Here is a 20,950-nt window from a genome sequence, read left to right as displayed (position 1 = left end):
GCCATCTTGGATTTTTGACGAAGTTCCACAATCGACAATCACTTTTGAACTGGACATCAAAATAGGCAGAATAGGCCTTTATTTCAGTTTATTTTGCTATACAAAATATATCGAGAGCTTCTCGTATCCATATATCGTCCCCAGGCCTCGTTTTAGTAGCCTTCATGGCGGCCATTTTGTCGGCCATCTTGGATTTTTGAAAAAAGCCTTTAATCGACAATTCCTTTTGAACTAGACATCAAACAGAGCATTTTTTCTACGAAGAATAAATTGAGAATGTTTTTTTCATAGGACTGGAAAACCAAAAAGAAAAACAACCCAATTTCCGTTTATTTTGCTATATTAAAGGAATAAATTTAGAGCTGCAATAGATATGTTTTATATATGGCTGTAATGACGGCTTCAATGTTTTCGGGCAGAACAGGGCCTTAGCACATGCCTTTCACTAAAACACAACTCAGGAAACCAGTGGTGTCAAGCTGAACCTCAATTAAGATCTCAGCGTAGTCCTGCATTTTTTTACCTGTCACCGAGCCCATATAATTCATTTCTATTTGAAATGACCCTGGAATGGCCCAAGATATCATGCTTCTTTTACCCATATGAAAATTTTCGGATCAGGGAAAAGGCCATCATCCAGCTACCAAGGTCGAAGGTGTTCTGCCAATACGCCTGACAGAGTTAGGATAATATGCGAGCCAGCGAGCCATGCGAGCCATGCAAGCCAGAAATCCCAAATCCCAATTAAAGGCTAACCGCAAGCTACCTAAACTAACTGTAGGCTAACCAGAGTACGAGGTGCTTTTTAGGCTAACCAATGTGCTATTTAGGCTAACTGAAATATGGCTCGCAGATTATCCGGACCCGTCTGACAGATCCACTTGTTGGTGTTCTCTTACCACCTCAGCATCTCCTTGATCACTGAGAACTCTGTAAAGAGCTGGTTGATGGAAGTAAAATAGTAAATGGTGAAGAAATTATTCAACATGACACGAGCGTGGGAAAAAGAAAAAATCTGAGTCCCCGACGGGAATCGAACCCATGGCCTCCCAGAATACCGGTTGGGCGCTCTAACCAACTGAGCTACGAGAGACTCGTTGTGAGCTAGGCCATTTACTAGGTTGATATGTGACACGCGTCCTGCATACTGCTAGGATCAGCAATGTCGAAATCATCAAATGTGTAGTAAATAATAAAGATGGTAAATTTCAAGCTCGGTGATAAATAGTGAAGAAATTATTCAACATGACACGAGCGTGGGACAAAGAAAAAAATCTGTTTTCTTTGTCCCACGCTCGTGTCATGTTGAATAATTTCTTCACTATTTATCACCGAGCTTGAAATTTACCATCTTTATTATTTACTAAAATAGTAAATGGTTGACTATATAGCTATCGTGTGCGCTAAACGGCAGAGGCTGAGACGAAGCCACCAAACTCTATGACAAATTGTTTCTCTCCAGTGCTCCCTACTATTTATGCAAGTGACCAAACGTGATACTCTTTGATGTACTTTGAATACACTTTACTGGCGGAGACGGAGTAAGCACAGCTCCTTAAGAAAATTTGGTCCCAACTCGACTGTAGAAGGGAATAGAAGCCAGGTTTTCTGGAGTATTAACGTTTGGGAGTGTACCGTGCTCTGTTTACAGTGTACGATACCCCTTGTATCATGATCCTACCAGTACTATTCGCCACATTTAAGCCATGCATGGATGCCGGTTTAATTTGTTGTTATTTTGTTTATATTGTGGAATTCAAGGTGAAACACTTCGCTGCATTTTCCGGTAATAGCTGAGAAAGTAATGGAATGCCTGGACAAAACAGAGGACAATGCATCCAGTCTTCTCTCGCCACTCTACACCTGCATTACCAGAGACGACAAAGCTCAGGAACTTCACAAGCTCAGAGGGGAGAAGCTCGTCCGATCATTTGTCTCCAAGATCGACGGCTGAAGGACTCAACGAAAGTAGTGGTACCCTCTAGCACCCGCTGGATTGAGCTGCCGATCAACCCTTGAATATCATGGCTCTCCAGTCGTTCTTTCAATACCTCACTTCTGTAGTGCATTGGCGAAGTCAATTATCTCTAACTCTTGGATATGGAGACAACTTGTAAAGCAACACGTCTTTCTTCTGCCCAAAAACGCAGTCTTAAACGAAATCAAGCACAGAATGCAGTGAACGTCTTCAGATGCACAGACACCTTACGATCTGTATCATGCAGGAAATTGGTTAGATGATCTGCGACAGGATGGGTAGAACTAGGCCTCCATCACAAGCAAGTTTTCGTCTTGCACCTTGCAATCTTTACGGCTGTTACCTAGCTCAAGTGCTCGAGGTTCAATCTGTTTTTAGGTAGGCTTCTTTAGAGCTTCGTCCTTGGCATTGAACATTGGGAACTTGATGCGTCGCTCTGTTTTTCTACACAATTTGAGGTTAAACCTTTCACAGAAAATTCATTCTGGAGGAAACAGCCGAAAAGCAGATATGAGTGATTGGTGTCTTACAGTAGTATCATTTGGTGTTATGCTACACTTCAATCGATCATGGTTTTTGGCAAGCGTTTTTGGTAACAGCCTCAGTGCTAGCCTATTGCTTCCAAATTTGCACTAGCAAGTCCTTAGGAACTGATTACAGGGTTCTTCGATGCAACTGGGTAAATATCGAAGTTTCATAAGACGCCTATGCCAAATAAGACAGCTTCTGAGTGGCATTTAATTCCCTTTACATCTAGTTACTGAGTGGTGTTAAACGAAATGCTAAATGCCATTCACATTTAAATCAGACAAAGAAGAGCAGCTTACTCCCTTATTCCGTAGAACTTCTTGTCCATGCCCATTATATATGTTTGATGTCTAGTTTGAAAGTGACGGTCTTTTGTCAAAAATCCAAGATGGCCGCCAAGATGGCCACCATGAAAGCCATCAAAACCTGGTACTGGGACTTTATTTAAAGACAGGAAGCTAGCAATTCCTTAAATATAGCAAAATTAATGACATAAAGGTTGTTTGCCTCTTTTGATGTCCAATTCAAAAATGACTGTCAATTATAGAACTTTGTCAAAAATCCAAGATGGCCGCCATTAGCGTTAACATGTAGGCCACCAAAACGAGACCTTGGGACAATATTTGGAGATGGGAATATACAAATTCGTTTACTAGACTTCTTGAGGATCACAAAAATGTAAGTTAGAAAAATACATCATATGGGTGCATGGGAACCCCCTCTTCCAACTCGACTACAAGTAAAACGTTTCTGATAAAAATTTGCTGCTTTAAAGCATAATTTAAACAACAAAACAAGAGAATACAGGCGTCGTCGTTCAGCGAAATTCGACAAACAATTCGCACATCCTGGGTACCGGGCTTCCATCGCGCGTATACAGCGGCTATATTCTAAATAACACTAAAGGTGGATTTCCACTGACGCGTAATTTTTTACGCGCGTGAAAAATTTAGAGACAATGTAGGAACGACTTGCGTACACGTTAACGCAAGTCGTTCATACATTGTCTCTAAATTTTTTCACGCACGTAAAAAATTACGCGTCAGTGGAAATCCACCTTAAATCGTTATTACACAGCATTATGTAAATTCGAATTAACAAATAAAGAAGCCTCGACTGTGCTCTGTTCTGTTGTAAAGCACGCAGGAAGCGGCTAGAGCACGAAAGAAGTGTAGGGTGAAACGCGAGCCGTAGGCGAGTGTTTCTCCCTACTTCTTGAGTGCTCTAGTCGCTTCCTAAGTGCTTTACAACAGAACAGAGCACAGTCGAGGCTTCTTTATTTGTTTTATAATTAAGAAATTCATTAATTTCCCCACGAATTCGCGCAATTATTTTCAAAACAAACTTTTTTCAAGCGAATAGAAGTGGCGTCAGCGTACATCTGTACTCTGATAAAGTACGCAACAATTAGCCAATCACAAAACTTGTTAGAATGGTTAAAAGAATTTGATTGGTTGAATAAGACATCAGCTGTCAACAGCTGTCAAACCATCAAGTTTGAAACCATCAAAGTTCAGAAATCCACAGCTGTAAACGTCAAGTGGAATCCGAATTTTAACACGAGTCCTTGAAGTTCTTTAGGACTTTTAGTACAACACAGGATAGAAAAGTAGACTGTTCAGTGAAAACGGACTGAATTCTGGCCCATGAAAACTTGCACGTTGTTAACTTGACAACTAGAAAAACAAACTGCTCAAAGCTTGTGGATGGTACTTCACAAAATGCGGCCGTACGGCGTGTTTCGCGAATCATTTACAGCCATCGGATTCAAGGGAAAAAATAGAGTCGGCTGCTGTGGTTGCTGTGACCTTCCATTCATCGCATTGGAAAGGATATAGGAACAGGATTGTCTTCCTGAATTGCATTGGAGGTTTTTAATTTCTGGACGTCTGCTTCTGGAATGACAGGTAAACTTGTGTTCGATGTTTTCTTTGTTTTCGCGCTTGTTCAATTTTTTCTAACTTTGCAGCAGCTTGTTTGAAGCTTGAAATTCAACCCCTTTTGCAATAAAAATTCCTAGGTTTAGGGGTGAATTGTTTAGGTGTCTCTCGATAGCGTTGCGAAATCCAAGAAGCGATGACCTCGAGTAAAGTTCACCGTCTTTTGTTCGAGCTTCGGCGTAGAATTTACCGAGGTTGTTGTCTAGCTTCTTTGTTGGTCATTTTGTGAAGGCTTTTGGCAATTTTTCTTTCACGGCACCAATCTGTTTTGTTTTTATTCAGTATGTGATAAGTCTGAGTTGTGTGTGTATTCGCTAGCTAATTTAGTTTTCTGTTTTTTGAATTGCTGTTTGTTTGTTTTGTTTTTTACACGAAAATGTAGCTGTGCGTGTTTTTCTAAAATTCCGTACTTAAATAATGTGAAACTCGTATTCAAAAACTCAGATAGCACATTTTGTATTTTCGTGTTTTTCGTTTCTGCTTTCGTTATAATGTCTTCAATTTCGACCTTGAGTTGTCTACAAATCTTTGGTTGGTTGTTTTGTTGTTAAGCTTACTTTAATTCCGGCTCGGTGTTTTTTCCGTAACTTGTACCGAAATTTCACTTTCTATCGCCGTGCAATTTGTGCTGTTAGGAACAGGACGTTTTAAATTAACTGACGCTAAAAGCTCGTTTTCATTCTCGTTTTTCAGGTCAAAGAAGATGTCAGGGTCAAGACAAAACCCGAGAAAGACGTTCGGGAATAGTGGTCGGCCATATTGGGTCGATGGCGTGACATTTCCTCCGTACATCTGGACTCTGATAAAGTACACTGTTTCAGCCAATCAGAGCGCGCGTTATATGAAAACTTAATTATAAACAGCAATAAAGTTGTCCTCAGTTGTCAAACTATTGTCTGGTGTTTTTTAAAACACACGAGTGAATTTCTTTAAACTCAATTTCTGTGTTTTGTGTATATTCAAATGAATTTTGAAAACATTTGTGATTGAGATGAAATGAAATAATTGTTATAAGCTGGCATTATAAACTTTTAATGTCATCATACAGTTTCCCGCAGTTAACCATTGCTTAGGTATCAAAATTAACATGTTCTCGTGCGTTTGTCAGTTAATTTGCAACTTTGAAATCGCCTGCTTTTCCCAGCAAGTTCGACTTCACTGCCGTTGTGCGCGAGTATGTAGACAAGAGAAGACAACTTGTAACTGCATTCCTTTTATGGATTTTTAGGAGGTAAGGAAAGAACTGAAAATGCTCGAGGCCAATCATAACATGCTATCCTATAAACATGCATCTTTTTATATATATATATAAAAAAAACTATTCAACCGATTTAATTATGAGCGGCTGTCTGCATACCTCCTGGCGATATTTACACTGGCGGTCGCTCTATAGCGCTGTTAGCAACCCTAAAGTTTACTTCATTTAAGAGTTGTTTTGGGTGTGCTTAAGTTTGAGCGCCATGAGCATCAATTATTGCACTGGTTTGTACGAAAAGACGTAATATCTGTTTTTACCATTCAAAACTTGGCTTGATTGACAGACTGTTCCATTGAATTCATTCAGAATATTTTTCGCAAGAGAAATGTTTTTTTACACCACGAACCGATTACTCTCCCTCAGACTAAGGTTTTTGAAGTTTATTGAGGTCACTAATAAAACTCTGATTTTTTGCAATATTAAGTGTTTATCTCATCCGTGGTCGCCAGTTTACAATTAGCTTTGTTTTGTCTAGTATTTAATTGGTGTAATCACAAGGAACAAAAGTTACCATCTCGTATTTTCGCGTTTCAAGATAATGTAAACAAACGTCGAAAGGGTCTGGGGAAAGGGTTTGTTTGCCAGTTCGCATCAGAAGAGCCAGTGTGAAAATGTTTCGCTTGTTCTTTGTGCTAGCCCTTGCCTTTTTCTTGAGTTCCTTCGCAAAATCGCAGAATAAATCTGCTAACGAGGTTAAGTTAAATGATCTGCCGATATTTTTGTTTGTTCTTATTTTATAGAATATTTAGAATCGCGTTGGTCTTTTAGTTTTATTCTTTCTGATTTGTCGTAACTGTCTGCAACTAGAAACTGCATCGACGTTTTTAAAAGTTTATTCCAGTCAAAATGTATGTAAAATGTATTTACCAAATCTTCTCATATTATTTATAGCAGACTAACGAAACCGGCGTTAAACAAAACAGCTGTGCATTTGCACCACAAGTTGGATGCGGGAAAGATGGTAAGTGAAAACCTTTTATTGCTCAAATAAAAATTATAACAATTTAAACGTTTTGCTGACTTCGCTATTTGTTTTTGTGAACGATGCTAGTTCAGTTACTTAATTTTTTATTCAATTTTTCAGGAAAAGACGGAAAAGATGGACAGAACGGTAAGTCTCGGATAAGTTAGCCATTTGATTTCCCTGGGTCGTTTTCTTTCTCATAATCTGTCAGGGATTCCAACTCTTACGCAAATAATAACATTGTATTCTTTATGTTTACTCAGGAAAAGACGGGCGCGATGGATCGAACGGTGATGTAGACGCTTTTGTTTTAACTATGTTGATGTTTTGCATCAAGTTCTCACCTCAGTGAAGCGAGACTCAGTCAAACGACTGCAAATTATTCAAAACGATTTGTTTTGGCTAACTTGTGTCTTCAAAATGTAAACACGGATAACACTTAAAAATTGCAATAACATAACAAAGATAAGAATGTCTCTTTTACTGCAGGTAGTACTAAGAATTCTGACATACTAACAACTAACTGTGTAAAAATATGGAAAATCGCACCATATCGCTTCAATGCCTGCCCTCCGAATTAATTCACAAGGTTTATCTATGAATTTTAAAATATCAATAACAGCACCGGCTGAATAATTCCTAATCTCGATTCAGTTCAGTTCGCGTGCTGCTGTTGAACGGTTCAAAGCGTACTTGTTTAAAACCGCACAAGTATTTTGTGGCAACTGTCGTGTGTGATTAGTTACACAGCCGTCGTGCCAGTAAAGCTCAGTAACAAAACATTCATAAAATTCGCATTATTACAAAAATGAATACTTCATAATTATCGCGATCAGACTAAGTTGAAATCAATTTCTTGTTAACAGAGTCCAGTCTCATTGATTTAAGTTGTTGAAGTCGTCATGCTAACATTTAAGAGAACAACGTTTCTATTGTCTAAATGCTTATACGTTACTCTCTAGCCACAAGTAATTGACAGTATTAAATTGGGGCAACCGACATGACCATTGGGAATTTTAACAGAGACATTCACTAACACAAACTTTTATTTCCTGTTGATCGTTGTTTGAAATGCACAGGAAAAGATGGTCGTGATGGACGTGACGGGACACGCGGACCAAAGGTTGGTAACATTGAATTGACGATTGTAACAATCTTACAAACGTTAACAGTTGAGCTTAATTAATTTAACACGGGATAGAGTTAACAGTAACTGACCTTATATATGTAAAGGTTCATTTTCTTTTTTCATTCAACAGGGAGAGAAAGGTGAAACTGGGACGCGTGAACTGGATGAAAATGCTGGCATTAAGGTTGGTCTAGTTAGATTAGCGGGGAAAGTTTGTGATGACCATCAGTTTTAATGTCGCTTTTGTATCAAGTGGAGTCTCTCCCTGGACTTTCCCTTTTTTCTACAAAATGTTTGACACTACTTGCTCTTCTGTTTTAAATGACGGAACTCTTCAATTCGTTTATTTGTTCCTGGCATCATCATGAACCGACAATGACGGTCGTATCTAATAAGAAAGTTAACACCGGGTCATCCGACAAGCGCAACTGCCCTTCAAAGCTCAATTATGCAGAAGGTTAAGATGGAAATTACCATGATTAGCTGTCTTCAGCTGTGTTAACTTTACTAAGACACTTCCGTTTGAATCACTCTTCAGGGGCAAAAAGGAGAACCAGGACTAAAAGGAAAGGATGGTAATTTTAGTGCAAACGGTAAGTTCCATTGTGTCAAACTTTGGCAAGGAAGAAAGTAACATTAATTTTTTAACTGCTAAAGGAGTTTACATTTTCCTTTTAAAAAGAAACAGGACTAAGAGGAAAGACGGGTTTATAAAACTAAGTTTTATTGTCACTTAGCTTAAAGCCAGGGTTAAGATGAAGGGTGGTTATTTTAGGGCAAAGTTCTAATGTCCTTCATGTTAGAACCGCGATGTAAATAAACAAAAGTGTCGTAATTTTTGCCCAAAGGTAATTAATTTCCATTGTAACAAAGCTTGTAACCAGGTCTAAAAGGAAATGATAGTAATTTTAGTACCAAGGAATTTTTCGACGCTCTTATCCTGGGACCCTCACCTCAAGGCAGTCACGCAGAAGTTTAGAAATTTTATCATTTTTTAAAATGTTTTAAGGTTGTAATATTTTCTCAAAGTTTTCTCTGTGGAAAAAAAAGAAATTGCACGCTCGATCAGCCCACTCAAATTCAATCCGAAATAATGAAACTCTTTAGTGTTGCACCGTCAGCAGTTCCATTCGTCGATCCAGCCACACAGAAGTCATCAGGAGGAACCGTGATAGTCTGTTGTGGTTACTTCTTAAGGAAGCTCGATGTAGTTGTTTAATTTTAGCCGAAGGCTGGTTGTTTTGAAAATAAAAATTATCTAGGAAGCCAATGTTCGATTTTTGCAAAAATACACCATAATGATCAAATATGACCAAATTTTAATTTTTTACCCGTCACTTTGTCACAAAGGTTAATAGCAACCATTGACGTTTTCTTTTGTTCTCAAACAAGCTTGATTTTCTCGAAATCTAGATTGACTCTTGGTATTCATTTTTTGATATGTTCAAGTATAGTAGATTGACTACCTGTACACAAAATTTTAGGAAAATCTGTAAGAGCGTTTTAGAGTAAATCAAGAATGAAGTTTTTGGTATTTTTTAATAATTTCCTACAATCGGCAGTCGATATAATTATTTTAACAAATTAAAGCAACAAGTCTTTCGCTTTTAGTTAATGGTCTTTGATGGTGTAAGTATTTATATTTCATGATCAGTGAAAGTAACTGTGCTCAAATAATACGAAACAATTTTAAAGCGCCTATTTTATATTAAAACGGTGTTTTTCTGAAAATTTCATTCTTGATTTACTTGAAAACGCTCTTCAGATTTTTCTAAAATTTCGTCAATAGTTAGTCAATCTACTAAACTTTAACCTATCAAAAAATAAACACCAAGAGTCAATCAATCATCCTAGATAATTTTAATTTTCAAAACAACCACCCTTCGGCTATAAAAACTACATCGAGCCTCCTTAACTGCCTTCTGTCGGGGCCCCTCCCTTGGTTGTTTTTAAAGAAACTGGAACATGGTACTAACTGGGCGATCAAAAGTTCAATGTGGCCTGATCAGTTATCATCCTTGCCATTCTCTTTCGCTGCGCTTCATCCAGATCAAATACGAAGCTTTCTTTGTTGCCTGTTAAAGATAAAGCAGCTATCAATCTGTTCTGTTCGTTCGTGGTAAATTCAAATCGTCCTAGCACCATGTTTGCCAGTTCCTAGTCTCCCTCGCAGCCGTTCTTAGTGTCGTCACGCAAAATTCCTCCCCACTAACGGCTGCTCACATTCTAACAACATTCCTTTCCCTTTGTTTCTTATGTGACCAATCACAGCACGGGAGATCGTAATCAACATGTTTTTTCCCGCGAATTCGGTTGTTGCAGAAAAGAACATTTCGATGTGTTTTGAAAACGCAAGCAATGTTTTTCAACGGAATCAAAAAGCGTTGCAATTCCATTTATAAATAATTTTTCAAAACATTGTCAACACGTTTTGAAACATTCGATAAAATTAACAATCACGGCATTCGATATTCAACGAAATCACCGAGCATTTAGAATCATTCACGGGACTGTTGAGCCAGCTTTTAAAATTCTCTACAGCGTATTTTTAATCCACTTACATCATTAATTTCGGTTTGAATTTGGAGCAGAAACTGAACAAATACACGGAGTACTCCTGTAATTTTGCGACGTTATGTCTGCGTTTCAAAGGACATTCGATCCCATGTATTTCGCACGCACGCAACAAGTTCTGATGATAAATAAATTTTATTTGTTTTATTCCGCGGCGTCAACTCTCTATAACTGGTGCCGATTAAACCCTTCTGCGGGAAATTTATCAAAAATGGCTTCGCTTCGCTGACCGTTGCAATAAAACGGCATGAAAATAAAAGGCGCAAACTTTTATCTTTTAGCTTATTTTATAGCAACCGTTCAACAATGCGGCGCTACATTGTCTGCCGTGTCTACTTTCGAAAAATTATTTTTCTGAAAAGATCTGTAAACCGTTCAGTTTCAACCGGTTTACAAACGCAGAAGACTAAAAACCGAAGACCATACGTCTCACAAAAAGTTTTAAATTCCTCTGCTGTGTAAAAAAAGTTAAATTTGACTAAATTTAATTTGTGTTGGGATAAACTTTACTTTTCGCCAGTTCATGTCGGGACGGTTCATGTCATCCAACAATTGCAAGTTATGCACGGCGAAGTATGCGTTCGGGAGCGACAAATATAATTATTGTTTTCGTATTCTTGTCTCTTCTTTCTCAAAGATTGCGGTTCTGGACGTCTTTATTGAAACAGAGCGAAATATTTTCCAGTATTTTAACGTTTTGCGGAACATTCGGATCAAACATTCGAACTGAAGCAAACAATGTGTAAATTAAGAAACACATTTTATTCATTTCTAAAAGTTTTCACAACAGACGAAATAACATTGCGAATTCACAGCAAAAAACAATGTTTAGAAATGTAGTCGAGAAAAAAGAAGGATATTTTTGTCAACCTACCTATGAGTTTCGGAAAGTCTCTCCTGTATCAAGTTGTATTGATCGGATATTGTAAACATTTCGAGGCTTTCCCACGGCATGAAGCTGTCGCAGTTTCTCCATTGTCTTTCACGACTCTTAACAAGCGTTTTGTTCTTGGAATTTTTTGATCCTTGAAGATTCCCTTCAATTCAGTTTCACGCTCTTGAAGATGATCAGATGCCTTTTTAAACGTTATTTATAAGCGTTTGATAGCACGCTTTGCAAGCTGACAACTCGCTGGTCGCTGAATAGCAGATCACATTCACATCCACTCATGAACAAATCAGAATAATTGCCGGAAAATCGAAACGATTCTCAACGCATTTGTATTTAAGCTCGAAATTCGAAACGTATTGCTATTAAACAACATAAAAAGCTTCTTCAAGGCCAAGGGTCGCTATTTTGAAAGCTGAGAACTCCAAAATAAAACACGCAATGCGATTGGTTAGATTACTTTGGCGGGTACGGTTCCTGAGATATATGAACCGAATCACGAGGAGCGGCAGATAGTGAAATTTCTGTCCCAAAGATAATCGGATTAATTTTATGGCTGACCAATTTCGTTGACAAATGAACTCGAGATTAAAAGAACCGCTCCAGTTTTGCGGTGTCATAACTGACGCGATTATCTTGCTCGCGCTGACAGCTTCACGACTAAATGACACGATCCTGAAAGCTGGATATATTTTTGCGGTTCAGTCAGTGTCCGGCGTTGTCGTTGCATAAATGTCAAAAACACATATTTTTACTGTGGTTTCAGCTGTATGACGTCTCTTTCAAAGAATAGAAATAAACAAATGATTAACTAGTTAATTTAGGACGATTGGATTTCAAACATAAGGCGCGCAGCTTTGCTGTTCCAAGTCCAAAGCGCGCTCCTTGACGAACGAAAGAGCTGGTATGTTAATGAGGGATTTTGTGGCCCTACGTTTCGAAAATATGGGGATAACTCTTTCTTTCGGTTATTTCGATTCCGAACGAAGTACAGAAAGTGCCATACTGTTCGCTGACCTCTGCCGATGGAGGCCCACCAGACCCGAAATGGTTCGGACTGAAGTACTAAAAGCGTGACGTCTTGGTAACCTCAACTCTTGGACTTTGTGGGGGTTTACTTCGGCAAAAAGAACTGGGCGACGAAAGCAACTTGGCCAGTGATTAGTTCAAGAAAATCACCGAAGTTATCAATAGTTCCTGTGCGATCACGGGTCAACCACGAGATGGCGCGAATTCTCAAAACACACAACCTTGGGCATTCACGCAAGACAAGCAATCACGAATATAAAACGCGAGCTAAACAGCTCTCAGCTACTTTCAAATCAAGACGACGATAAAGCGACGAGGTCACCTAGAAGAAAGAAACAGCGAGTAAGCAAGAAAAGCGCGGGAGATATCCTTCGAACAATAGAAGGAGTCTGTGACCGGCATAAAGCGTCAGTGGCTTCCGTCCTTGGTCATTTGTTTTGTCACGATCCGGCTAAGAAACCAAGTTAGGCTCGTAACATAACCTTGGAGATCGTAAATACCGTAACAGAAAAGAAGGGGTTGAAGAAAGATCTTGAAGCTTTGGTACCGGATCAGAGCGGATGTTCTGCAGCAATATATATGAAGCAGTTTCGCGTTCCTGACTGGGTTCTGTTGTATTTCAAACTTGAAGGCAGACAATGATCAATCTGACGAAGTTGAGAAGGTCTGGGGTAGGTGTTTGCTTGTTCATGTTGACACGCGTGATACAGATAGGATCAGGCGACACGCCCGCTCTCTTTTTCATTCACATAATCTAGTTTTTCATTTTAGTTTATTACGCGTACTTAACTTGTTTTCGTCGTTTTTGCAGGCGTCCCGCCCGTAAAGCGACCGGGAGCTCAGGCGACACGCCCGCTCTCTCTTTTTCATTCACATAATTTAGTCTGTTCTTTTAGTTTAATACCTGTACTAAACTTGTTTTCGTAGCTTTTGCAGGTGTCCCGCCCGTGAAGCGACTAAGAGCTCAGACGACACGCCCGCTCTTTCTTTTTCACCATTTGCATTTGCGGGTGTCCGGCCCGACTGAGAGCTCAGGCGACAGGCCCACCGTTTCTTATTTAGTTACAAAACTAAGTCTGTTCTTGTAGTTTATTACGTTTTCTTAACTTTTTACGATGTTTTTGAAAGTGTCCCGCTCCTTCATATCAATTGAAATTCCCTTGTTCGTGGCCACTCTCCCTCTTCGCATCGTAGCTGTCTTCTGGATGTTGGCTTACTCGAAGTGGCCATGGTGGTTGCTCCCCAACGCGTACCAGCGCGCTGTCTGGGCAAGGGCCACTTTTTGTAGTGCTGTCAGGTTTTCCCCTGACGGAGGAGCAGCAACTTCTTTTTTGTTTCAGAAGTACGCTTTAGACTTCATCGATACTGCTGATTTGTCAAATACGTTTGTTAACTCGTTTTTGCTATAAACGTTGTAACGAAAGACGGTGAATACGCATTTTATTGGAGCAGCGTGACGCGCTTCTGTCACGGAAAATGGCTTGACCTCCAAATCCAAGAGTAGCTGCTTAAAAACCATGGTAAGGTTGAATTTAATCCTTTTGCTCTTTACATCTGGGCTAAAATACGAGTTAACCATCTCGGCTAAACCGCCTAAGAACTCCTTGTAATCGATTTGTTACTATAACAGCCTCTCTACAGTCTCTATAAACTGACTTAAATTTCGTGGTTACTGTTCCTGTTAACGTTTCTGTTCGTCTTAGGATTAAAGTAAACTGAAGTACATTTTCTTTTAGTGCACAAAATAGTTAAAGTATTCTAAACCGCAAGTTACGTTTATACACGTAACTGCATCAGAACTGATTTCTTTTTCGACGTGAATAAACTGAAATGACTTGCAATATTCCTAATCTTCCCGCTATGCAGTGAACTGTTTAAAGAAATTCCAAAATATGAGACTGTTCTTGTTTGTTTTATTCACTTGCTTAGTTTCTTAGTTACTACGAATTGTACAATAAAACGTTTAAAACACATGCGCTCAGCAAAAAGGTTTTAGAAAAATACTCTCTCGCTGTTATTCCGCGTGATCTTTCCCGCAAACCCTCTTATAACTCGGCGGGGAAAAAACTGACTGAGAAATACTGTCGGAAACCGCAAGTAATTAGGATCTGCCAAAATTCAATGTTTTCTTATTTAAAAGTGCAATAATGATTGACATTTCGGTTAACCATCCAGATAATTTTTTGACATACTCAGTTCGACTCCGGACATTAGCATCCCAAGAATTTGGTCGATATTTTCCAATTTCTTTGATGTGCCGCAACGAAATTTTGATGACTGCGGCTCCTCGTGGTGATTGGCTGACATGGTGGAAAGGAATGTTGTTCGAATGTGAGCAGCCGTTAGTGGGGAGGAATTTTGCGTGACGACACTAAGAACGGCTGCGAGGGAGACTAGCCAGTTCCCGGCTTAAATGACCATTGCAACCGACAGCAACGTGACAATAATCTGGATCCCAGCCAGCATGTCTTCATGCTTCAGTCACTTCCTCATACTGCAAGAATTTCCAATGTTCTGCATCTGCAAAGTTCTTTTTCCAATGAACTGTTAATTCTAGCAGGATCAAGCAGGATGTGCGGATGTGGCGCAAAGTGCAAGGCTATCCACACTGACACATCTTGTCTTCAGAAACTTTCCAACGTACATCATAATTATGTTGACCTCACATGTAGTTCACCGCAACGTCTAACATAGGAAAGCTTCTATTTCAAGCACATGTTCTTCCCACCTCACGCACTGTACTTGCCGACTGCGCTACACCAAGTGAACGTACCTTCTCTTACGTTCAAACCTTTTTATCTCGTTAACAATTCTAACTCTTCTCTCGTTGGCGCCACTTTGGTAAAGGCCGCTTAACGTTCTGCGTGCCAAGTCTCTTCCTGTCTCCTACAATATCTCTGTGGTCGTTGCTCTGTCCACTTCTTCCTTTGCATTTTACTTCTTGTCAGTGAGAGTAAATCAATACATGTCAAATTTTAAACATGTTGCCGGTTTGAAAGAATTCATAATGCAAAAGAGTTTTAGTCCGGCGGCTTAGCTCCTAAATTGTGCGATTTTTGATACAAGCACCAAACTTTGCGGGATTACAAGCATTCGTATACTTATCAATTCTTGATATAGTGCCAACGCCAATTTCCTATTTTCAGCTAGTAAACAGCAATGAAATTTTCAGCCGAGAGGCCGCTCCCCCACGAAGTACTTCTTCTTGTACTTTTATAAACCTTTTATTGTAGATTTTTATTCATAAATACAAATGTGAATGCTTTAAATTAGCCTTACAATTGTTATTTTTTACCATCTGTTTGATACCAATAATTTACTAGGAAATTATTACATGGGAAAAGATTTTTCGTTCCCCGCCCTCTGCTCCCTGGCGTCTTTTGTTTTGCGCTAGCGTCCAGGTCTCTCGCGATAGGTGAACCGTTCGCTAACAGTCTAAATTACAGTCTAAATTACAGCATTTCATTCTAAATTTTGTACGTGCGACTTGATATCACTTCCTGACATAATAGTATTTGTCTATAAACCAGGACAAACAAATATTTCAAGAAATTTCATTGATTTTAATAAATTACGGTTTTCATGGAAACCGGTGTTTTTCGGGCTTGGCACTATATCTGAAAAACTTCTGTTGGTGACCACTTTCATTGTGCCAAGTTTCATGCTTGTATGAAAAAGTTCACAATTCAACTAAAATTTCGAGCTAAGCCGCCGGACTATTATGCATTTGGCTTTATTATTACACGTATTCTTCGTTTTTATTTCAAGGTTACATTATTACAAAAAATGAGTTGACTTAGATTGTTTTTCTTGATTGAGGGCGAGAAAGGATCTGTTGGAGAGAAAGGATCACACGGAGAAAAGGGACAGAAAGGAATGCCGGGAACATGTGACAAGCAGGTAGGTAAACAAAACTCCACTATGAAATTTAATGTTCAAAGCGTGTTTTTAGCACCTGCCAAATTCCTCTACAAATACTAACCCAGTCTGAAGAAGTTTCAGTTAAGGCAGATGAAAGCAATCTTGGAAATGATATATTTAATGTCTTAGTTGTGATCTGTCATTAATCCGGTTTGCAGGGATCTTCCTCCTCCTCCAGTAAAGCAGCATGTTGTACAACAGGTAAGACTAGCCTATCATTGGTATTATTATTTAGTTTGTAATTCTTTACATGACTCTGACCTTTGTTATTTCATGGTGAAAAAAAAATTGACTTTTCTTGAGTATTCTTTGGGGGGAGGGGGGTATAAAATTCCGTTTCCTAGCCCAAGTTTTGCCTGCTTATTGTATCGATTTTCCAGTTCCTAGTCCTAGTTCTATTGTATAATTGCTTGTGATTCCCAGTCCCAGTGACCTAACCCAAATCTTCTTTTTTCCAGTGAAAATTTGTCCAAATCCTGGTTCCTATTTACCCCTTCAGCCCCCTCTGTTAACTGTCAACAAACCTCGACATCTAAAAGCATGCCCCATCGTGTTCCTTTACCTTTCGGAGTTTCATAAACAATAAGCACTTTTAACGAAAAAAACATTTTATGGAACTTTAACACAAAGTGCTACACAGCACCATATTATAAATTATTATTATTATTATTTTCCATGATGACGGAGCATGCTATTTATTTTCTTTTGGTGCGGTTTTCAAAAAATCCTTAATCCTCTGGTTAAAAGTGATGTTATGGAAACGAAACTGAAAAGAGAAACGGTGTACAAGGAAACTACAAGTGGATAATTTTTTTCTTCTAAAAGAAGATTTTTAAGTAGTAGATAAAATATGAGCGGGAGATCTGTATGGGCATTTACAATGGCGAGCCGATAGGCGAGCCATTGTAAATGGCCATACAGATCGGACGCGAATATTTTATTCCACTTGTGAAATGAAAACAATAAATTGAATGCAAAGTATTGTTATGCGTATCACTAGAGATCTGTATCAAAAGTTAATAAATACTAATTATCTGAGCAGGAGTTTGTATCAAAAGTTAATTCTACTGTTTAATTTGTATTGGGGTTTACAGTTGTGTACATGTGATCTGAATACTGTGTTGGGATTGGTTTGCACCCTCATGAATAGTTAATGAATTTTACAAGGGTTGTTTACTGTATAAAAAGGACATGAATATTTCAAACTTGTAATAAGCGAGTTAATAATTCAACTTCGACAACAAAACTGGATCAATAGGACTAATCTTTCTGCAATAAATTAGTGTTAACAATATACCAAGGTAACTTTGTGACAAAAAATAACGTTTTATTAGAAAAAATAACGCCAATTAGTCAAGACAGCTTTGGGGGTCAATATTTGAAGAGAGAAAGAGGAAAGATATAAATAACGCTAATTTAGTCCAGTAGAGGACTGAGAACTAACTAGCAAGAACTTTCAACCATAAGATCTTGCTAGATCTGATTATTACGAATTCACCCTGGCACTTTTCACATTTGATATGAGCAAAACGAAATAAATTTTCTAGCGAAAATGAATCTTCAATAGAACTGAGAAACAAAGATCTTGCAAAATAACTGCACAAATGACACTGAAAGTTGAAAAAAGTGTAAACTAAATCAATTGGGCAAAACTAACTTAACATGCCCCAAATATGTTTTTGTTTTACCTCAGCATGCTCCACCGGTTTTCACTTTTTTGAGAAAGTTCAAGACCTACCAACCAGAGGAGCTGGAGATGTTGAACATTTTACCATTAATGGAAGCCTGTTTCTTGCTTTTGCCAACCATCATGGCGACATTCACAAATACAAGACAGGCTCCATGATCTACAAGATAGATGAACAAACCGGAAAATTTACTTTGTATCAGACCTTGCAAACTAGAGGTGCTTTTTGCCTTGAATACTTTTCGATCGACGATAAACAATTCCTTGCAGTTGCAAATACTTACGATGGAACGTACCAACTTGACTCTGTAGTTTATCAGTGGAATGGACTGAGGTTTGTCGTCTTTCAGAAAATACCTACAAAGGGAGCAGGCCACTTCACATTCTTTACGATGAAAAGAGAAAACTATCTGGCAGTAGCAAACCATTATGATGGAAGTAGTCATTCCACAAAATCAGTCATCTACAAATGGAGCAGCGGCAAGTTTAACAAGTTTCAGGAGATAGCAACTGAAGGTGCCCTGGGATGTACGGCATTTGTTATAAACAGTGACACTTTCATTGCTTTTGCAAACTATTACAACTCCAAACAGAAGCACTCTGTCCAGTCCGCTGTGTTTAAGTGGTCAGGAGGACACTTTGTCAAACTGCAGTCTCTTCAGACGTATGGGGCACACGATGTGAACTCTGTTAACATCAATGGTCACACATTCCTCGCCTTTGCCAACCATTACTCTGGAAGTAAATACAACACCGATTCCTTCATTTACAAATGGGATGACAACAAGTTTGTTTTGTTCCAGTCCATTCCTACTCGTGGAGCCATCGCTTGTCATCCCTTTGTGATCAGCGGTCAAACGTACTTGGGTGTGGCCAATTATCATGGTGACAGTCAGAAACACAACACCCGGTCAGTTGTGTACCAGGCCTCTGGAGCGCAGTTCATCCAGTACCAGGAGATTCCAACACACGGGATACGTGACATGACGTCATTTGAGTACAAAGGTCACACTTACCTGGCTGTGGCAAACTATTATAATCAAAAATACAACATCAACAGCGCCTTGTACAAGTGGGTATAGAGACAGAAACAGACATTCTGGCTCTTGAAAAGTGACCAAAGACCAAACCGGCATATGCATAATATCAGGGTAGCTTGTGCTGTCGTAGACTAAGGATAGAAATTAAAGAACTAGCAATCAGTAAATGTTGGATAATTTAATATTGTGATCGCCAAGAAACAAGATGGAAAAAATAAGATAAAAACCGGTGATCTAAGGACGCTTGCCATGATGACAATTAATGCGTGATTGACTGCTTGTTAGTTTGTATGTTGGCTATAAATCAGCTACTTAAGGCAATAATAAAGCTGTGCTAAAAATATAACTGACTTGCCTACTCTTTTGTTTCGTTAATTTTGGTTAAACAGTTTTAATGTTCAGGACAAGTGTGTGGTATTCAATGTAACTGTTGAACATTCTGAGGCAGAAACCCCACGGAAAAGACTTTCTTCGAGTAAAGCTGGTACTTTTTGTCGGGCTTACATTCAAACAAAGTTCCACGCTTTATACTACAGCTGATCCTTTATCGTTATTTCGTTTGAGACCAGATATGGAACCATGGCCTATCGTCACGAGCCTTATATGAAGAATCAAAAGAGAAAGGTCCTTGCTTTCAAGCTAAGATCATAGAGAAAATAAAAATGGATTACAGGATTTTCCTTACATCATATATTTTTTCACTTTCTCATAGCATGAATTTCCTCAGCCACTTTCAGTTCTTCACACGTGAATGACGCAACTCAAAGGTTGACAAAGTTGGATGATGTGGGACCAAACATAATGCTAATATTGGCTCGCGCTAAGAGTTGGACCGCACCACAACGTAGATGGTCATGACATCAAAGTTAGGTTTTATATTGGGCTGGAGAGTCTATTGTCGAAGGACTTTGTTTTCGTTTCAGACTCGCTTATTCTCGGGAAGCCTTATTTCCGAAATTTTAACATGTTCCTCAATGGAGTATTTCCCTGAATTCCCTATCTAAAAGGTTTTCTTATAATTCAGTGAAAATGAACAATCGACTGATAACGTGAGTGGGCTAACCATGCGTTGTTTTACCAAAATTTATACGTGCTCGCAATTCTTCTGTCTTATGTTTATGTCATTGCTTTAGAAATTATTGGCTCAAAGGAATAATAAGATAAAATCTACAATATACACAGAAACGAGAAAAATACGAAAACTAATTATCAGTCGGTCGAGAAGAAGTCTTTTTAAATATGTTTTATTGCAGTTTTAAACTGTCTCCGTAAAAGTGAATCGTTACATTAGCCTGTTTGACTCCGCACTTAAATATGAAAATAAAACAAAGGACTGAAAAAACAACGTTTGATGAGATCAATAACTTAACTTAGGCATCATGGAGGCAATGTTGAAGGCATACGCGTTTAAATTTTAAAAAACAAACAAACATATGTTTCACCTTATAATTAACAATTTGTTCATAATCAAAATAAACAATATTCACTTCTATAAGGCGATTATTCCATTTTTCCTTTCATTGATCGCGAGTTTTAAAACAAACGAAGCCGTTCTTTTTCATTTTACACCAAGGTTTTTAAATATGCCAGCACTTGTAGTTGCTTAGTAAATATTACCAGAAGTACATAATCTAGATTATGTACTTCTGATATTACCATAATTGTTACGCCGAAAGCGAAGAACATCGCTGACATCGCCTGCCATAAAAAAGCTAAATAAGGTACAAGAATATAATTATATACAAAACTGTCACCTTAAACAGCTGTATTTCAATACGCAAATTTGTTTCTTGTGTTATCAAAATAAATGCAACAGCGATGCTGTAAACATTATTTTATCCACATCGCAGGTTTCATTTCGTTGAGCGTTGTCGACAATCCAAAGCGTAGTCGATATTTCCCATTTAGTTTCGTTAACTCTTTCGTTCTCATCTTTTACAGAGCTTAGATTACGTTTGTTCACCCTTTACTTCAATCTCGCGCCAAAATTCTCATCTGAACAAAATGTCGGTA

The 20,950-nt window shown here is 38.6% G+C and overlaps 1 long non-coding RNA gene and 1 pseudogene across 2 annotated transcripts in view; both read left to right on the top strand.

Moving 5' to 3' along the window:
• LOC144639013 (uncharacterized) overlaps positions 1-19,283 on the top strand; it is a 41,656-nt pseudogene extending 22,373 nt beyond the window's left edge. The window contains exons 8-10 of the transcript XR_013568052.1: positions 16,109-16,189; positions 16,369-16,411; positions 17,904-19,283. The product of XR_013568052.1 is annotated as an uncharacterized LOC144639013 (transcript). The remainder of the gene's footprint in view (positions 1-16,108; positions 16,190-16,368; positions 16,412-17,903) is intronic.
• LOC144639822 (uncharacterized) lies at positions 6,301-8,387 on the top strand. Its single transcript, XR_013568220.1, has 6 exons — positions 6,301-6,396; positions 6,596-6,665; positions 6,789-6,815; positions 6,932-7,791; positions 7,928-7,981; positions 8,336-8,387. It is a non-coding gene; the product is annotated as an uncharacterized LOC144639822 (long non-coding RNA).
• Positions 19,284-20,950: the final 1,667 nt, after the last annotated feature.

The sequence above is a fragment of the Oculina patagonica genome, chromosome 2, assembly GCF_052425735.1.
Source record: "Oculina patagonica isolate OP01 chromosome 2, crgOcupat, whole genome shotgun sequence".
In the NCBI taxonomy this organism is placed as follows: Eukaryota; Metazoa; Cnidaria; class Anthozoa; order Scleractinia; family Oculinidae; genus Oculina; species Oculina patagonica.
Note: the sequence above shows the minus strand (reverse complement) of the source record. Positions and strands in the feature narration are given on the sequence as shown.